This window comes from Haliotis rufescens, unplaced genomic scaffold (genome assembly GCF_023055435.1).
Source record: "Haliotis rufescens isolate VD_foot unplaced genomic scaffold, xgHalRufe1.0.p SCAF_4, whole genome shotgun sequence".
Classification (NCBI taxonomy): Eukaryota; Metazoa; Mollusca; class Gastropoda; order Lepetellida; family Haliotidae; genus Haliotis; species Haliotis rufescens.
In genome coordinates, this window is record NW_025964112.1 from 55357507 (window position 1) to 55375772 (window position 18266).

At 39.1% G+C, this 18266-nt stretch overlaps 1 protein-coding gene across 2 annotated transcripts in view; it reads left to right on the forward strand.

The window, feature by feature from the left end:
* LOC124114876 (contactin-like) overlaps window positions 1–18266 on the forward strand; it is a 109244-nt gene that overhangs the window by 8359 nt on the left and 82619 nt on the right. The window contains exon 2 of one of the 2 annotated variants that reach the window (XM_046475679.2): window positions 4751–4804. The exons of the other annotated variant lie outside the window; for it this stretch is intronic. The gene's annotated coding sequence lies outside the window, so the exon portion shown is untranslated. The remainder of the gene's footprint in view (window positions 1–4750; window positions 4805–18266) is intronic. 2 annotated transcript variants of the gene reach the window in all.

The following is an 18266-nucleotide window of genomic DNA, read 5'->3' on the forward strand; positions in this document are numbered from 1 at the left end:
TCCAGCTTAATGCTACAATTCAAACTATAACCCCTTGTCTGAATATCCCTGTTAATGTTACCTGTATGCGTAATATTGTTTGTTTTTTTGTTATTTAATGCCGCACTCAGCAATATTCCAGCGGTGTCTAGCGGTATTTTCGAAATGTGGCTTTGCCGGCCTGTAACCACTCCAGCCATATGACGACATAAGATAATTACCCAACGTTACGCAAAATTTGTGTAGACAATTTTAAAACGGCTCAATATACAAATGTAATGCTTTTCAAATATCGTAGTAGTTCAAATTTGTTTCCAAAAATGGAATTGTAAATGTAAAATGTAAAAAATAAATATGGTATCACTTTATATGTGTCACTGACCATAACTTGAGTTTTTTGTGGTTAAGAGGAAATAAGGCAGTTTTAAAGTCACTAACATCAGTGTCAAAAAGTTCACTTCCCCTTCAGCCGACTGTTTCTCACTTAATCCCGTGACAATATCATGCTACTGGTAATATCTACACTGCAGCGTTAGTGACCCTGAACGCCGGCACATCTCGACCCCACATACCGGTACGAAGTGGGGTCGGTGTCGGACGTTTTACAGCACTAGTGCAGGAAGGTGGAATTACATCTTTCTTAGGCAGTGGGGCGGTAGGATGGCCCAGTAGTTAAGGCGTTCGCTCTTCACGCCGAACACCCGGTTTCGATTATCAACATGGCTATAACGTGTGAAGCCCATTCTGGTGTACCCCGTAGTGATAGTGCTGGAGTATTGCTTAAAGCGGCGTAAACACACTCACTCACGCACTTAGTCAGTATTACGTATTTAAGAGATTAAATTGATGCTACGGTCATTCATTCATTTTCCTGGTATTCCGACTGGTCAGTGACTGGTTGACTTGACAGTATACTGCGTTTGAGTGGGGTATTCATGTCAAACTGCGGCATGGTGTCTAAGAGAGCGAGCGAGCACTATAAAACCGACACGCTCGCCCGCACGCCCGCACGCCCGCACGCCCGCACGTACGCACACAAAACGCTGGATAAGTGCAATAGTCTTGAACCAATTTACTTACAGATATATTATATAACATGAGGAATTGAGGCCTGATAAACCTACCTACCTACCTACCTACCTACCTACCTACCTACCTACATGTAGGTGTTCTTCAAGAACGTTTTATTAGATAGTAAAGTATGGCATGAATTTCAACAAAGATGTCACAGCAGATAAAAAAAAACACATGTGGCCTGATATTCAAGGAATTATATTTGATGAAGATGTATGGCTCATTTTCTCTCGAAATTATTCCTGACCCTCTCTCCCTCACCTGGCATTCCGCAGAAACATTTAGTGGCCACAGTGGCTTACAAATACAATGGCGCGGCTTCGGTCGTTTGTTCCGCTAGATACTGGTTTCAGGATGATGAACCCGACAGATATCAGGGGGTTTGATGGTAGGATAGCGCTGACAAAGAAGTAGGGTACGGGTGTAATCGTGTATTGATTTACGACGTTTGTTGCCTTGTTTAGCTCCAGCACGGTCGATACACCAGTTACGGGTTTCTCACATTGTACCCATGAGGGGAAGGGGTCTGTGTTTTCGGCATGGCGAATCAACCTGCGATTAATTTATGGCGCTGTGAGGTAAAATGTGGTTTAACATGATTTTCTAGGATGCTTGCACTTATATAGCGACGTGCATGCACGCGTGTGTGTTGCTGCTTGTACTAGTCCAGACGAATGCCGGTTTTATAACCTAGCCGCATATGTAAAAAAATATACATATTCAAAACTTGCGCCGTTTTCCTGATAACTAGGTTGACATCACCCTTGCATAGATTTCCATTGTCCTTGTATCAAATATTGGATTAGATTAGTAATACTTACAATTGATTTTTCTCGTTGCTTGCTATATTATTCTTAAACTATATGATAATTCGGGGAAAAAAATTGGGTGTTTCTTATTTCAAATTGTCCGTTCGTTGGTCTGGAATGCACACATTTTCATGTTAGTATTTAGCATGTTAAGGCAGCAATATAAAGATGTACAGTTTCAATACTGGCATGTAAAAAGCAAATGTTCGTCTTGTATAATCTCTTCTTGGTGGACTATAAGGTCGAAAGGTTACGAATTTTCTGTAAATTCCGTTTTTTGACACATATTTTAAAAATACAGTCGATACAATTCGAATGTTGACCTTCAGAAGGTGTTCGAGTAAAGCTAAAAATGGAACTGTTTCTCTAGCATCGTCTCGTCATTTAAAGTCATATCAATAGCCACTAAAAATATTTTTTCAATGTCTAGCGTTATATGAATCAGATTCTGTTGTCTATAAAATGATGTCACTCGCCGTGATATTGCTGGAATATTGCTAAAAGCGGCGTAAAACTATACTCACTCACTATAACATGAGCACCAATGATACGACATTGTATGAAAGAGCAGAGTTCAATGCGTGCCCAGTTGACGTTCTTATAAAGTTAAAGATAAAAATAGTTTTTCTGTCATCACTTAACATGGTTTCAATAAACCCATTAACCCATTACCGAGAAACACTTTTAATTGAAGCCGAAATGTTAGTTACTAGAAAGTGGAGGCAACGTTTTGTTTGTGTGACAGTTTTATACCTGAAGTAGACGACCATATATTCGCACCTATCAACATGTATACCCAGCCTTTATCCTGCTTTTGAATTTTAGTAATGGGTTCATCTTGAAAAGACATGCTTTTTTCTTAAAAACTCATTTGCTTATATACTAATTATTATTGCATAGATATAATAGTATCTCCTCATGTCCTCTGGGCTATAATTCTAAAATACCAGTATCTGCCAGTCTGTCTGTTTATGGCTAAATACAGGTGGGCAGGATACGCTCACCTTTTCCCAAACACCTGGTGTTATCACTATGTGATAGTGATTCATAAAACGCATGCCAATGATGTAGTCGGCATCGTACAACCTTGTGAATAGAAAAAAGGGTTTTGTCGCTTTTATTCACATTGTTTTTTCTTTTTTTTTCTTTACTTTTGTTTACAATACAATCTGTGTCAATAGTGAGTATGATTTTACGCCGCTTTAAGCAATATTCCAGCAATATGACGGCGGGGAACACCAGAAATGGGCTTCCCATGTCGGGAATCGAACCCGGGTCTTCGACGTGACGAGCCAACGCTTTAACCACTAGGATACCCGACCGCCCCTTCTGTGTCAAAAACTCTTGACGTCAATGTAATTGTAGTCTTCGGGAAATAGGTTATTGTAGTTGTCGGGAAATAGGTTATTGTAGTCGTCGGGAAATAGGTTATTGTAGTCTTCGGGAAATAGGTTATTGTAGTCGTCGGGAAATAGGTTATTGTAGTCGTCGGGAAATAGGTTATTGTAGTCGTCGGGAAATAGGTTATTATAGTCGTCGGGAAATAGGTCATTGTAGTCTTCGGGAAATAGGTCATTGTAGTCGTCGGGAAATAGGTCATTGTAGTCGTCGGGAAATAGGTTATTGTAGTCGTCGGGAAATAGGTTATTGTAGTCGTCGGGAAATAGGTTATTGTAGTCGTCGGGAAATAGGTTATTGTAGTCGTTGGGAAATAGGTCATTGTAGTCTTCGGGAAATAGGTCATTGTAGTCTTCGGGAAATAGGTTATTGTAGTCTTCGGGAAATAGGTCATTGTAGTCGTCGGGAAATAGGTCATTGTAGTCGTCGGGAAATAGGTTATTGTAGTCGTCGGGAAATAGGTTATTGTAGTCGTCGGGAAATAGGTTATTGTAGTCGTCGGGAAATAGGTCATTGTAGTCGTCGGGAAATAGGTCATTGTAGTCGTCGGGAAAAAGGTTATTGTAGTCGTCGGGAAATAGGTCATTGTAGTCTTCGGGAAATAGGTTATTGTAGTCGTCGGGAAATAGGTTATTGTAGTCGTCGGGAAATAGGTTATTGTAGTCGTCGGGAAATAGGTCATTGTAGTCGTCGGGAAATAGGTTATTGTAGTCGTCGGGAAAAAGGTTATTGTAATCTTCGGGAAATAGGTCATTGTAGTCTTCACAACCAAACTGTCGGGCAGGAGAAAGTATAAACCCGTGTTTGATGGTTCCAGCCTAGAAATGTGTTGATAAAGTTTGTTATATTCTATTTACTTCAGCAATACTTCAATGCAAATGTAATTAGGGTTCTCTAAGTCGCTGATGCTAACATTGCCTTCATTAAAGTTTATGTAGGTGTATGTAAGCTAATTTGATAAACTATTTTTGTTTTACTTTTAAACCACGAAATATTAAAAATAATCACATTAGTCATATAGATAATACAGCGCCTTCGTGATATCCGGCATTCATTGTTTTCTGACACTGAGTGGATAAATGAAGATCCCTTGGTATATAAATAAACCACACACACTCAGAACTGTCCATCACGACCTGAAAAAAACCCAAATGACACGGAGTGAATTAACATTAAACCCCCACACACTGCTAAGAATAGCACTGCGTGTATTGTCTGGTGAAAGGGACATAACTCTTGATTACCACGGAGAGGGATGTGAAGTGACTGCTGGCAAAAGGTATTCTGCCTAACACACAGCTAAAGGTAGATTTGTGAATCCTGACTTTTAGCAAATCAGTGTGTAGTATAAACCTTTCAACATTTAGAATTTCCAATGCTGTTTTATGTAAGATTTTCTGAAAAATTTGTCTCATCAAAATTATTTCTTATGACTTGTATTTGTTTATGTTTATATTTATCTCCCTTATTCGCTTTTGTTTACTAAACAGGACCACCCCACTCATCTGATAATATTTATTGAATAAATACACTGCCGAGCAAAAGTAAGTATACACCCATTTTTGAAGCAAACAATAAATGGTTATTGGATGTTGATGTATTTGATACGGGTATCATCGGCGATATGGCATGCATCATATCAATAACGATCTCACAATACGTCAGGCTCCTAATGTTTTAATAACGTTTGTAATTTTTAGTCAAATCGAGTTTTCAAGAATGTATTTTCTTTTGCCCGGAAGTTTACATACACTAACGCTAATTATATCCCTTTCCTGCTTGTGCGAGGTTTAATTACGAAATATGCATATTATATAGTAAACAAAAACAGTTAAGGATCATTAATAGTTTGGGGGATATATTTGGTTAAATTGTGTACTCAGTCTTCACTTTAAAACGTATCCCCAAACTACACATGATCCCTAGCTATTTTTGTTCAGTAATTTTACCTAATTGCAATACTGAATACGTTTAAATAGACCTCGGTGTCAACTACATGATGCCAAAGTTCATCGCAGTGTATACATACGGTAATTCGACACCACGTCCTTCAGTTGATACAAGTCGTACCAGGGTGTGTACCAGTGCAATATATACATGTGCGTATGTTGAATAATAAACGATTACTGTCCCACGGACATGCCACAGAAGTCATCTTGTTTGAATTTTCAGCTAGGAATACGTGAACTAAAACGTCCATTCAACACAGTCACATCGATAATTAAAACAATAACAACAACAACAGTGACTTATAACTAATGTTATATTTGGGATAACACCTTCTTAGTAAAGTACAGATTCTAGTACTTTTTGGGGTTGAGTCCCGTCCGGGATTCGAACTCACACCTGCCAGGGTGAGGCACCTAATCGCCAGCACACAAAGTCAGCGATCTAACCCACTCAGCCACCCACAAAAAATGAAAGTCCGACAACTGGTAGTCTAGATCACGTACTTTGAGTACCCCCCTGGCAAGTGTAAATTGGCACGGCTCCCATGGCCGAAAGCCATGAATACACAATGCCATTTAGAAAGTGGTCAAATGTAACTAATGTTATATTTGAGATAACACTTTCTTAGTAAAGTACAGATTCTAGTACTTTTTTTGGCATTGTGTTTTCAACAGTGACTTATGTAGAGGGGAATGTCCTGCGGGGCCTCTGCTCCTTTATTTTTAAGGAATGTAGAGTTACGAGGATAATCTCCTACTTAAAACTCATCCCTACTTTTACACTTTGACAAAATATTCTGTTGTGGAAAATATTTGAAAAAATAAACCAGAACTCTTTGTTGTCTGTATTTATACTGCGTGAGTCGCCCTTGCGGGATGCACGAAGAATGCGTTCTCTGCCGCAGTTGCACGTGCGCAAAGCTCCGTCGCGAGCTGACATTTACAACGCATGGTACACGGCTCTTCATAATTTCGTTGGGTCCTAAACTTGTATTTATCTATTGCTTGCATATTGTCAATACATGCTGACGGGAATAATAGGAAATATAGAGCCCCTAACAAGGATATATATTACCTGATTTGTATTTATCGCCAAAGGTTTATCTCATTGCTGTAAATATGAACATTGTTGTAGGTAACCTGCTCTAACACAATATTATATACATATTATTTTGAGCTTTTAGGTATTATGCAAAACTATGAAAATATTTAATAGTTAATTTCACACGAGTTCTTCATGTGCTGCTGTAGCTGAGGTTGACAATTACACGTTCTCAAATCAAACGATGCGGGTTCGAACCCCCCTGGCCACACATGTTTTCGGAAAGAAATTGAAATTATTTACTTGTCAATAAATGTAAAAAATAGTTCCGTCTATTCCAAGTGGAAATTAATTCAAATGTTGGTTTACGATAATGTATAGTTGACAAACAACTCTCCATTCCTGAAAAGTAATGGAGTTTTCAAACAATAGAATTACGTCACATATGTGTTTTTAAGTAATCTTAAGCTAACCCCTTCAGTCACATTGTAAGCTCACCCAGGCAGCCGGTAAAACTAGAGTTGTTACGTCTGGATCCTAAAGACAGTATCCATCCAACAACAAAGAGAGATCACACAACACAAGAATCTATTGCCAACAGTAAATAAAATCAATAAGTTTTACCTCAAGTTTCAGTGAATTTCACATTGCACATAAATCAATCGAAATCCAGTTGACACATTGTGGTATATTTTCCAGTACAACCAGGATTTACATACTGATTTAGTCTTGTTGCCTCTAATGTTATCTCGAATTGATTCTGTGTTAAATAACAATCTGTTTGTTGCTATTGGTAATCCTAGTGTTTGGTATGATCACTGGTCTTGTGTTACTAAAAAACATTGGGAATCTACTCAGGAGTGCAGTTTCTTGTATAAATCTCCAAGAACTATTTGTTGTTTTAGTTTTAGTGGCATTCATTAATATCATCATATCAATAACTGTCTTACTTAGCCTCCACTCAACGTTAAGTGACAAAATATTTTATTCTTTATAGTTTCTATCACATTATACATTATATTACAGTCCGTTTTCTGCAAAATCGTACTGATGAAATGCAGAATATACGAGTATATAAATCCGAAAGTTCCAACAGTTCGTCTAAAATAGGATGAAAGTTATTTTTTGCCAATACTAATGCGTCACCATAATTTCAGACACTGTCATGAAGCGTAGAAAACGTTGCTTAACAAACTATCATGTTATTGATGGTGGTTCAATGGCTGTTGTCACAAGAGGGTCTTGCAAAATAAACATAACATGTTTAAGCAGTTGTTGAAGTAAACGAACATTCAACTATGTATGTACATGTACTCGAAACTGGACAATATGAAAATATACCTGTTGATGACAGACTGTGTCCAATGTGTGAGAACAATTGTGTTAAAGACGAGTTGCATGTTATTCTAAACTGTCCAATTTATGATGATCTGAGGAGAATCTAGAAAGATCTCTAATGAAGCAGAATCTTCTAATCCAAATTTCTGTTTTACCCGAAGCAGATAAATTTCCAGTACTCCTTACTCAACCTCATTTGAACTTTTATTGCGCCCAAACCTGTTTTAATATCATAAGAAGACGTCGATATATTTTTTTTATAAATGATTTTAAAAACCCTGTATATAATACATCTATAAATTGATATTATAACTTTTAATGACTATAAAATTCTATGTATTATACTCTTAAAGTTTTTAAGTCTCTTATCCGTGCTTTGGAATGGCCTGCGCATTATGTTTGTCATGTCTTATGTAAATGTCGATTTTATGTAATGCCAAGGTGAGACTTAAATACAATACCTGTCTGTCTGACGAAGCATCTACTCTTTAAAGGGCAGCACAGACTATTAACGTGTTAAGTGCCTTTGTTAACCCACAAATAAGAAAAAATACGATGTCTGTTTGAAAGGTGCATGTATAGCTTAATTACTGATCTATGGAGAAACATTTGGCATTCATTTTTCTTTCGCCTTTTTCGCGAACTCCTGGTATCATCACTATCTAACAGTGATTCATGAACACATGCTTATGACATAGTCGGAATTGTAATTCGTGGGTGGGTTAGGGTGGGTGTGTAGGGGTGTTGGGTTGAAGGGGGGTGGGGGGTAGATTGGTGTGGTGTGTGTTGGGTTGGGGGACCTTTCTGATTGGAAGGTTATGACTTTTATTTTTTTCTTATGTATTACATTTTAAACAACTGATCTTATGAACACTGCTTATGACACGACAGGCAGATAATGATTATACCAATTGTATTCACAAGGACTTGGACCGTTTATATCACAATTGAATGAGTTAATAGGCCGATTTGTTTATAACTTGAGATTGCACAAATATCATTGGCAATATTTGCTGAATAGAAAATGTACAATGTCTTAATGCTTTTTGGTGTAAATTACTGTTGTAAGATTGTAGACATGCACATACTCTGAATACCCTTTTTTTCGGAATCTAGACATTACCCCGCACGGACGTTTCCCCACCGGACACCGCCCCTCCGGACAATACTCCACACCTCATAGGACGATACCCCCTTTTGATTTCTGTCTAGGGTATTCATTCACTTTATTCAGATGTATTGTAGGCCATAGGCCCATGATACAATGGTTACAGTGTGGTAATGGGAGTTGGAGATCCCAACATACTTTGCCTTAGATTCATAGCTTTCAGAATATACATGGGTAGTTTCTTAACAGTAAATGGGTTGGTAGATGACATTAACATATTGTACTTATGTCTTGTCGGGAACTCATAATAATGCAAGGATATATATTCCGACCTCAAAACTTGATAACAATCACAAATTAAAATAAAGTGATACTCATCTTCGATATAACAATGTTTACAGACAGTACAAACTCTTTCTTCTCTAGGTTCCTTGTTATGTCTACCTGATTCAATTCTTAGATGATGAGAACTACATCTGAAACGTGCCATAATGCTTCAAACTTTATCACATGACAGCCTTGTAATATACATTTCAACACCAAATGTTTGCTTATACAAAGAATAATAATATAATAAGGGTGTCTAGGGTAGTAGGGGAGGTGAGGTGAAATGGGGTTTAACGTCGCATCCAAGATTATTGCACTTATATAGCGACGTGCATGCACGTGTATGTGTGTGTGTGTGGCTGCTTGTACTAGTCCGGACTGATGCCGACTTAAAGTGCTAGCACACTGAGATACCATGCCGCAGTTTAACATGAATACCCCACTCAGACACAGTATACTGACTCTGAGCCGACCAGTCCTTGTTTTAGCCCCTTAATGCCGAGCGCCAGACAGGGTAACAACAAGTACCATCTTTTAACGTCTTTTGGTATGATCGAACCCCGGACCTTCCGCTCTCCGGGCGGTCGCTCTACCATTAGACCACGGAGGCGGTCCGGGTAGTAGGGGAAGATATGTTAGCAGCTGCGATCATAAACATAGACAACTTAGAAGGTTCGAGATCGTGTATTGTTAAAAGAACTATGAATAACCATAATCAATTTGAACATCTTGTAGATATAGTTCTGGTAGCCTAGTGGTTAAAGCGTTCGCCCGTCACGCCGAAGACCCGGGTTCGATTCCCGACATCAGTACCATGTCTGAAGCCCATTTCTGGAGTCCCCCGCCGTGATATTGCTGGACTTTTGCTAAAATCGGCGTGAAACCATGCTCGCTCACTCACCTTGCCTCGGGAAGATGGTGGCACAACGATTAAAGTCTCTTCTCTACAGACATAGTGTCCTCTGATGAACTTTGAGCTAATGTTTTGCACAGGCATGTACATTCCGGGGCCGTCACTTTCAAAGCTATTGTTGCAATTTAAGGTTAAGATGGGGGTCGTGAATTGATTACTGGATCCAGGTCTTTCGTACCAGGACATTCGACCAAATATCAAGTTTTGTTCTCTTACCACGCACTGTAACAAAATCCTTGATGTTGTTCAGAACCTTTCCTAGACGAGGATGAACTATTCTGTCAGTGTTCCCGTCAAGGCCACGCGAGTTTACCAGCACATAGCTTGACCGTGACTCTTCGTTCATATAGTTCTCCCAGCATCTCAATCATTCCTTTTGTGAATCTAAAAATAGAAGATAAGATAAGATAATATTTTATTTGCGTGTCACGCAGTATAAAAACATACATTCAAAGTACATGACAAAATACAAAATATACCACCCGGCCAGTTGGCCTATGAGACACGAGAGATAAAAAATAACTCAGTTTTATGTAAAGAGATTATACTAGCATCGTTTAGTGAGATACAAATGCAAAATATGTACGAACGTGTGGTAACAGAACTATTTTATAAGTACTTATTTGAAACTGTCCCATTAATAATATCTTTTGAAACTGTTAAGGAATCCTTTAAGGAAGAATACCATTCAAACTGAATATATTTAGAGTTTTATAAACATGTGGTTAAATCATATAAGGAAGAATAACAATTACTTATGGATCAGAAGTGCACTATTTACAATGCAAGTTGAAATTTTCTTCTTTTATACATAGCAGTAGCAACTGCGGCAAGGGGAAAAGCTAAACTATCATTCTCCATAAAATATATAAATTGGTCTTCTGGGGTTAAACTTCTTAGACAAATAGGTATTGGAGGAAACAAATGAGAATAGTCATATCGTAGATCAGAGTAGTATTCACATTCTGTGAGGAAATGTATTTCGTGTTCGACACACTGGCGGTCACATAACCTACATAAACGGAGGTGTAAAAATAGATCGGACACATTGCCGTTCAATGTTCTGAACACTGTTCTGAAGAATTCAGGGGCGGTGGGGTAGCCTAGTGGTTAAAGCGTTCGCTCGTCACGCCGAAGACCCGGGTTCGATTCCCGACATGGGTACAATGTGTGAAGCTCATTTCTGGTGTCCCCCGCCGTGATATTGCTGGAATATTGCTAAAAGCGGCGTAAACCCATATTCACTCACTCTGAAGAATTCAAATGCTGCACTGATTGCACTGCACTGCACCTATTGTGTTGACTTCTCAAATCCGTGTCATTGGAAATATTACTAACAAAATGTGCCTTAGCAGCAAACACTGGTCATTCATTATGATCTTTGAGAAAGGAAAATGATGTTTGGAAGTCATCCTTGTATTCAATAGGGAGTGGTATCTCAAGTATATCTTGGTTCCGAATAACCTTTCTCACTATTTGAACTACAGTCGATCGTTGGTTAGTCGATTATTTTTTCAAAAATCACATTTTATCCTTCGTAAGAAAAAAATCAGAACGCGTATACGGGCTTCACAGAATACAAAAAAAACTATCCACGATCTCTGGGCAACGCGACACATTATCAGAAGGTACCCACAGACAAGCATGGCTTGTTACAGATTGTACCCACATCCCCTCATCCCTATGTTGGTAATATTTTAATACGATAACAATACGATTTGCAAATAATTATTTTTTAAAGTCTCCATCTTTTTTGAGTACCATCAATCTTTGCATTAACAAACGGCGTTCCATGCGCTAGGCCATGTCGTTACTGCAGAATGGAAAGACTTTATGCTGACATGTCTGCAAAGCTTTTTATTGACTATTTGGTTTTAAATTATTGTAAATAAGTAGGGGAATAAATTTAGCAAATTGCGTTGAGTGGTTATACTCTCATTGTAAAGCGTTTTATGTTTTGATGTTTACTTATACGAGTGCAGCAAAATCATAAAGTTTCCAAAACGTATGATTAAAAAATGTTCATACGCACAACCACCAACCATTCCTTCCCCTCCCCTTCTGAATCCTCCTCGCCCCACCCCTGCACACATCAAACCCAAAGCGTCCCACTGCCCACTGGCTGACCAGCGGATTTCTTTCCGTCAATGACCGGACTGGTTTCTCTCTTTTATAAGTACTTACATAATAAGGCCATCACTGGCGGTTTAATTGTCGTTACACAAACCTTATCGACATACCTCGGAATACGATCAGACTTCGCTATATTACAATGGATAGACAATCTCAAGCTTTGCCGATGATTTCTTCGCCTGGTTCTGGTCAACTGATCCCACAGACACCATCCTGTACAAGGTCTCCTTCAGCGGCACCAACTTCACCAAACAGCGGAGTGTCATCGCCGGTAATTGTGGGAGACACCCACTTCCTCCTAACGGAATAGCATTAATGATGGACACATTGCAAGTAAGTACGTTTTTCTTCATCCAAGAAATGTGAAACCGTAAATGAACGTCTGTATTCATTATCTGATGGTATTTAACATTCAAAAGCAGACTGTAACTTCATTATTATATGTTTCATGGAGTCTGTTAACGGAAAACTACATTTTGCTTACTTGTACTTACTATTTTACCGCGAGCTCTTTTAAGCAAACATTAACCTGTCTGCGGTCTTCGTAAAGTGAAAGGTTAACTGGAATTAACAATTACCATAGGTGAGCTGAGGTGAAATTGGGTTTAATGTCGCGTCCAAGATTATTGCACTTATATAGCGACGTGCATGCACGTGTATGAGTGTGTGTGGCTGCTTGTACTAGCCCGGACTGATGCCGATTTATAGTGCTAGCTCACTGAGATACCATGCCGCAGTTTAATATGAATACCCCACTCAGACACAGTATACTGCTCCGAGCCGACCATTCCTTGTTTTAGCCCCTTAATGCCGAGCGCCAGACAGGGTAACAACAAGTACCATCTTTTACAAGACCACGGAGGCGGTCTAACAATTACCATCACGATAACCATACAGTGTAAGGACAAGAATTTATGGATGAACAACTTCTTTATTACAATCAAGAGCGACGTTTCGGTGTAGGTTCTAACTCTGTTATCAAGCGAGTGATATATAGATTGGGGTTGACAAGTATGTATACAAGTAGGAGGCAATGTTTATACAGTAGAGAAGATATTGTTATACTGGAGTAGAGAAGCCCGTTATGTACACACAAGGGTAGTGAGACAATCATCGGTGAAGTCAGTGACATAAACAAAGGATGAAGCCAGTAATGAAAACAATGGGATTATGGCTGATTGGGGTCTTTGATGAGATGATGGTACGCGGGGGGTATGATATGTAGTAAAGAAGTTGTTCATCCTTATTCTAATCCTTACTTAGTACTCCAACTTCTAAATGCCTATCAAAGAAGTTAACCCTACAGTGCACAGTGTACAAAATAACCGCAAATCCTATTAAAGGAAGAGAAGTTATGGAAGTCAACATCTTTATGATGAGGAACACAACGTTTCGGGATATATGCTTACTCCTTCATCAGGTGAATGAATGCTATGAGACAGAGAGCAAAAATATGTACATGTAAGAACAACAAAAGTAATAAGATAACAAAAGGTGGAAACTTAACAAGGAAAGCCAACAGACAATTGGCACTGATAGATGATTAGCAATAGATAATGGAAGCCAACACAATACTAACTAGCGCTTATAGTTATGGACAGCTGGAACCCAGGACTTAAGTTATCACTGATTGGTAATAGGCAATGGACAATGGGCAAACGGCGGTAATTACAACTGATAGGTAAAAGAATAGAAATAGCAATGGGCATGGCCTCAGCCCTCCATAATCAAGAATCCAAAAAACACAAAAGAATCCTAATACTTACCGACTCCCTAAGTGGACTGCAAGCCCTCCAAAACAAAAATACCAAAAACCGACCTAAATTAATAAATCAAATACTTAAAAGCTCCAACGACCTAACTAAGGCAGGCAAACAAATAACCTTCTTGTGGATACCCGCCCACGTAGGAATATACGGTAATGAAAACGCCGATAAAGCAGCTAAACTATCCCTCAAAATCCCAGAAATAAGCTTAAACTTACCCATCTCAAAATCAGAAATTAAAAGTGTAAACAAGCAAAAAATCACAAAAAATGGCATAACCTATATCTAAACTCAAATAGCCAAATCAAAAAAGTGCTCAGCAAACCACTAACCAAACCAAAAATTCTCCATCCATCCAAAAAAATCGACAGAGTAATCACTAAACTCCAAACAGGACACACCAACCTAAATAACCACCTAAATTTTTTTTAAAAACACACTACAGGTAACTGCCTACACTGCAAACAACCAGAAACCCCAGGACACGCACTCATCCACTGCACACACTACCTAGCTCATCGAACCGCATTACAAACCACCCTCAATCTAAACAAGGCCCTAACTCTAGAAGCAATACTAAACCCACAAAATAAACTAGAAAACTTCAAGGCCTTAGGCGTATTCTTAATAAAAACGGAGCTAATAAAACGCATCTAAAAACACAATAACCTACCAAATCAAAATCACATAAACAAACAAACATCCACCATACCCAGCTCCCTTAGTTCTCCTCCCCAACCCCATCGGCATCTATTCCAAATTTCATAATTCCCAAATTCTATATCAGCAACCCCTAAAGCCCCCTCTTGGGTTGCACAGACCACTTTCGCCCCTTTCGGAAACACATTAAATGGCCTGGCCGGGCCCGTGTGCGAAATACGCATCAGTCGGAAAGCGCACGTTAAATCTCAAAAGTAAGTAAGTAAGGACGCTAGCTAGATAATTAGTATCGACAACGATGAAAGGTCACGGTTCATGGCTGGTTGGTGTCTCCTGATGTCAATGATGTCAATGATGTCAATGGCTTCTTGTAGTTGATATCCATAAATTCTCTTCTATATGTGTATCACCTCTAAATGCCTTTATCTGAAATTTGTTAAAACTTTATAACACCAATGAGGTTAAACTTCAGGCAAACCACCACAATGTTTAAATCATTAAAAATATAAAGAAGATAGAGTTACCTACTTTTGAACAGTAGAATGATGAACAAATGCATATGCATACCGGGGTACTCAGTTCATTCAGATACTAATGTTTATATTTAAAATAGGGAGAGACTACCGCTTACTCTCTGAAAATATATAATTTTGATAGAAACAGGCATCCTCATTTAAATTCAAAAGGAGCCCCAGTAACAAGGGTGACGCAGAAATGAGCGACATCTGCCACATACTTGAAGATGTCCTGAATGTTTCTATGCTGAGATACAAACATTGTGTGTAAAGATTGCATTGGTATATTGGAAAGAGGGGGCACGGGTGGCCCAGTCGTCTAAGGCGTCTCGATTCGCTGTGCTGAGATTATGTTTCTTGGTTTGTCAGCACCATACTGTGGTAAACGTCCAGGACCTGCATCACTTCGGGCTTTCCACCCACATTAAGCTGACGCGCCGTGATATAACTGGAAAACTGTTCAAAGCGGCATTACACCCAACTCACTTACTCACATTGACAAGCGTTCATGTAACAGTAGAGAGGCTGGTGATGAGTTTCATAAACTTTTTCAATTGTAAGTTTTTTAAAGCGATAGATATGATTACCTAAATGTTATTACAGTAAACAAAATGTGTCACAATTCCACAGTTTGTTTAGAAGTACAAAAATAACACAGTTAAAAGAAGTTTGTGATTTTGCCACAAAAAAAGACCAACTCAGCCAAAAGTGTTTTGTGTTTTACAATTCTGTCTTAATCACAGTCACAAAGGAGCACAGGTGGTCATGTTTGTCTGAAAAAGTTAGGATCCAAGTCAGACCAAGAATTACTAAAAATGATATATTACGAATCTAATCTTCAAGCGGCGAGGGGCCACGGACGGCCCAGTCGTCTAAGGCGCCGCGATTCGCTGTGCAGAGTTGCGTCCCTTGGGCACGCCAGAAACCTATGATTGTGGGTTCGAATCCCGCTTCGCCCCGATTATGTTTCTAGATTTGTCAGCACCATACCCGTGCTTGTGAGTTTCACCGAAGTGGTGAACGTCTGAGACCTGCATCACTTCGGGCGTTCCTCCCACATTAAGCAGACACGCCACGATATGACTGGAATAATGTGACTTAAAGACAAATATCCCTAGACTTGCCTATTGAAGAGTAAAGATTGCATACAAGGGCTCAAGCACATTTCACACACATGGAACATGACTTGGTCCTCTGTAGCGTCTTAGTTAATTAAGAGTTGACAGATGCAAATGCTAGAAGTAAGTCAGTGTTAACAGACCCATAGCCTGGACTTGCTACATTTAGAGCTACAGGACTTCAGTAAGGACTGGGCGGAAAGGGGAACTATGGTTCAGAGACTGTGAGACAGGCTAGTGGAATACTAAGGTTGCTGTCTCGGTTAATGCAGTTGAAATGAAACTCGCAAGAATTAATAAGCTATGAACATTTAATGGAATCTCACAAATAAACAGGTTATTTGATATTACAGCATTTATTTATGATTCAAACTACACATGCACGCTCATTCACACACTCACTCTTAGTAATTCCACCAATGTTTATGTAGTCATATTTATCTTTAATCAAGAACTGCAAACGAATTGAGTCAGCTTTTCCCTAATTATAACTGTAAGTCATGAAATTAATACGAAAACACGAGACTGTCCCTTGCCCGCATTAATACAATGACATGTATGACAAAGATCGCAATAAACAATGTTGTAGGAAGTGTTTCTCATCAATCTGTTATGGCAGTCATGAACCGCACATGACGGCGCCTTTGGTCTTGGTAGCCGTATAAAATAATTTCATCATTACAAGCAAAACACTGCTCACCCACGTGAAAATAGTAAACAGCAGCCGCGATGAATACATAACTGTTCATTTATGTTCAATGGATTGCGCTAACTCATGTTGACCCTTGGGACCATCTTCTCAAGACAAGGGAGTTAACCGACTATAAAAGTCCAGTTTCCTTTTTGCAGTCAGTTAACTCCCTTGCCTCGGGAAGATGACTTGAGACCTGTACTTTCTACGTCGGTGGCCCGATCTTCTATCATTCTGCCTTCAGTTTATAATACACATGATAAGGTTTTCTAGGGACTTATTCTATGTTAAACCGTGATCCAGAGGTAGAGCGTCCGCCCGGAGAGCGGAAGGTTCGGGGTTCGATCCCCGGCCGCGTCATACCAAATGACGTTAAAATGTGATACTTGTTGTTACCCTATCTGGTGCTCGGCATTAAGGGGCGAAAACAAGGACTGGTCGGCTCGGAGTCAGTATACTGTATCTCAGTTTGGTATTCATGTTAAACTGCGGCATGGTATCTCAGTGTGCTAGCACTATAAATCGGCACAAGTCCGGACTAGTACAAGCAGCCACACAAACACGTGCACGCACGTGGCTATATGAGTGCAATAACCTTGGACGCGACGTTAAACCCCATTTCACCTCACCTATTCTATGTTAAATTGACATAAATGAACATACGTGTACTCCTGGTGTGTATATGATAATGTTGTTATGTTGTCATAAATGAAATATGATGAATGCAATACAAATGAAACGTGGACATAAATGAACATGAGTGTATGCTTATGACGTGATATCATGAATGAGAAAGATATGGATGCAATACAAATGAAACATGTGGACATAAATGAACATAAGTGTGTGCTAATGACGTGATATCATGAATGAGAAAGATATGAATGCAATACAAATGAAACATGTGGACATAAATGAACATAAGTGTGTGCTTATGACGTGATATCATGAATGAGAAAGATATGGATGCAACACAAATGAAACATGTGGACATAAATGAACATAAGTGTGTGCTAATGACGTGATATCATGAATGAGAAAGTTATGAATGCAATACAAATGATACATGTGGACATAAATGAACATAAGTGTGTGCTTATGACGTTATATCATGAATGAGAAAGATATGTTAACAAATGGACTGTATCATATAATTGGGAGTTTGGTCGGACTCTTTAAGTGTAGGAAGAAAGTGCCACTTGGGCAGAATGAGCTGTTGGCAGAATAAGCTGTTGGCAGAATGAGCTGTAGACAGAATGAGCTGTAGAAAGCATGGGGGCCACTGTAGGCAGAATGAATGCCACTGTAGGCAGAATGAGCTGTAGACAGAATGAGTGCAACTGTAGGCAGAATGAGCTCTAGGCAGAATGAATGCCACTGTAGGCAGAATGAGCTGTAGACAGAATGAATGTCACCGCAGGAAGAATTAGCTGTAGGCAGAATGAG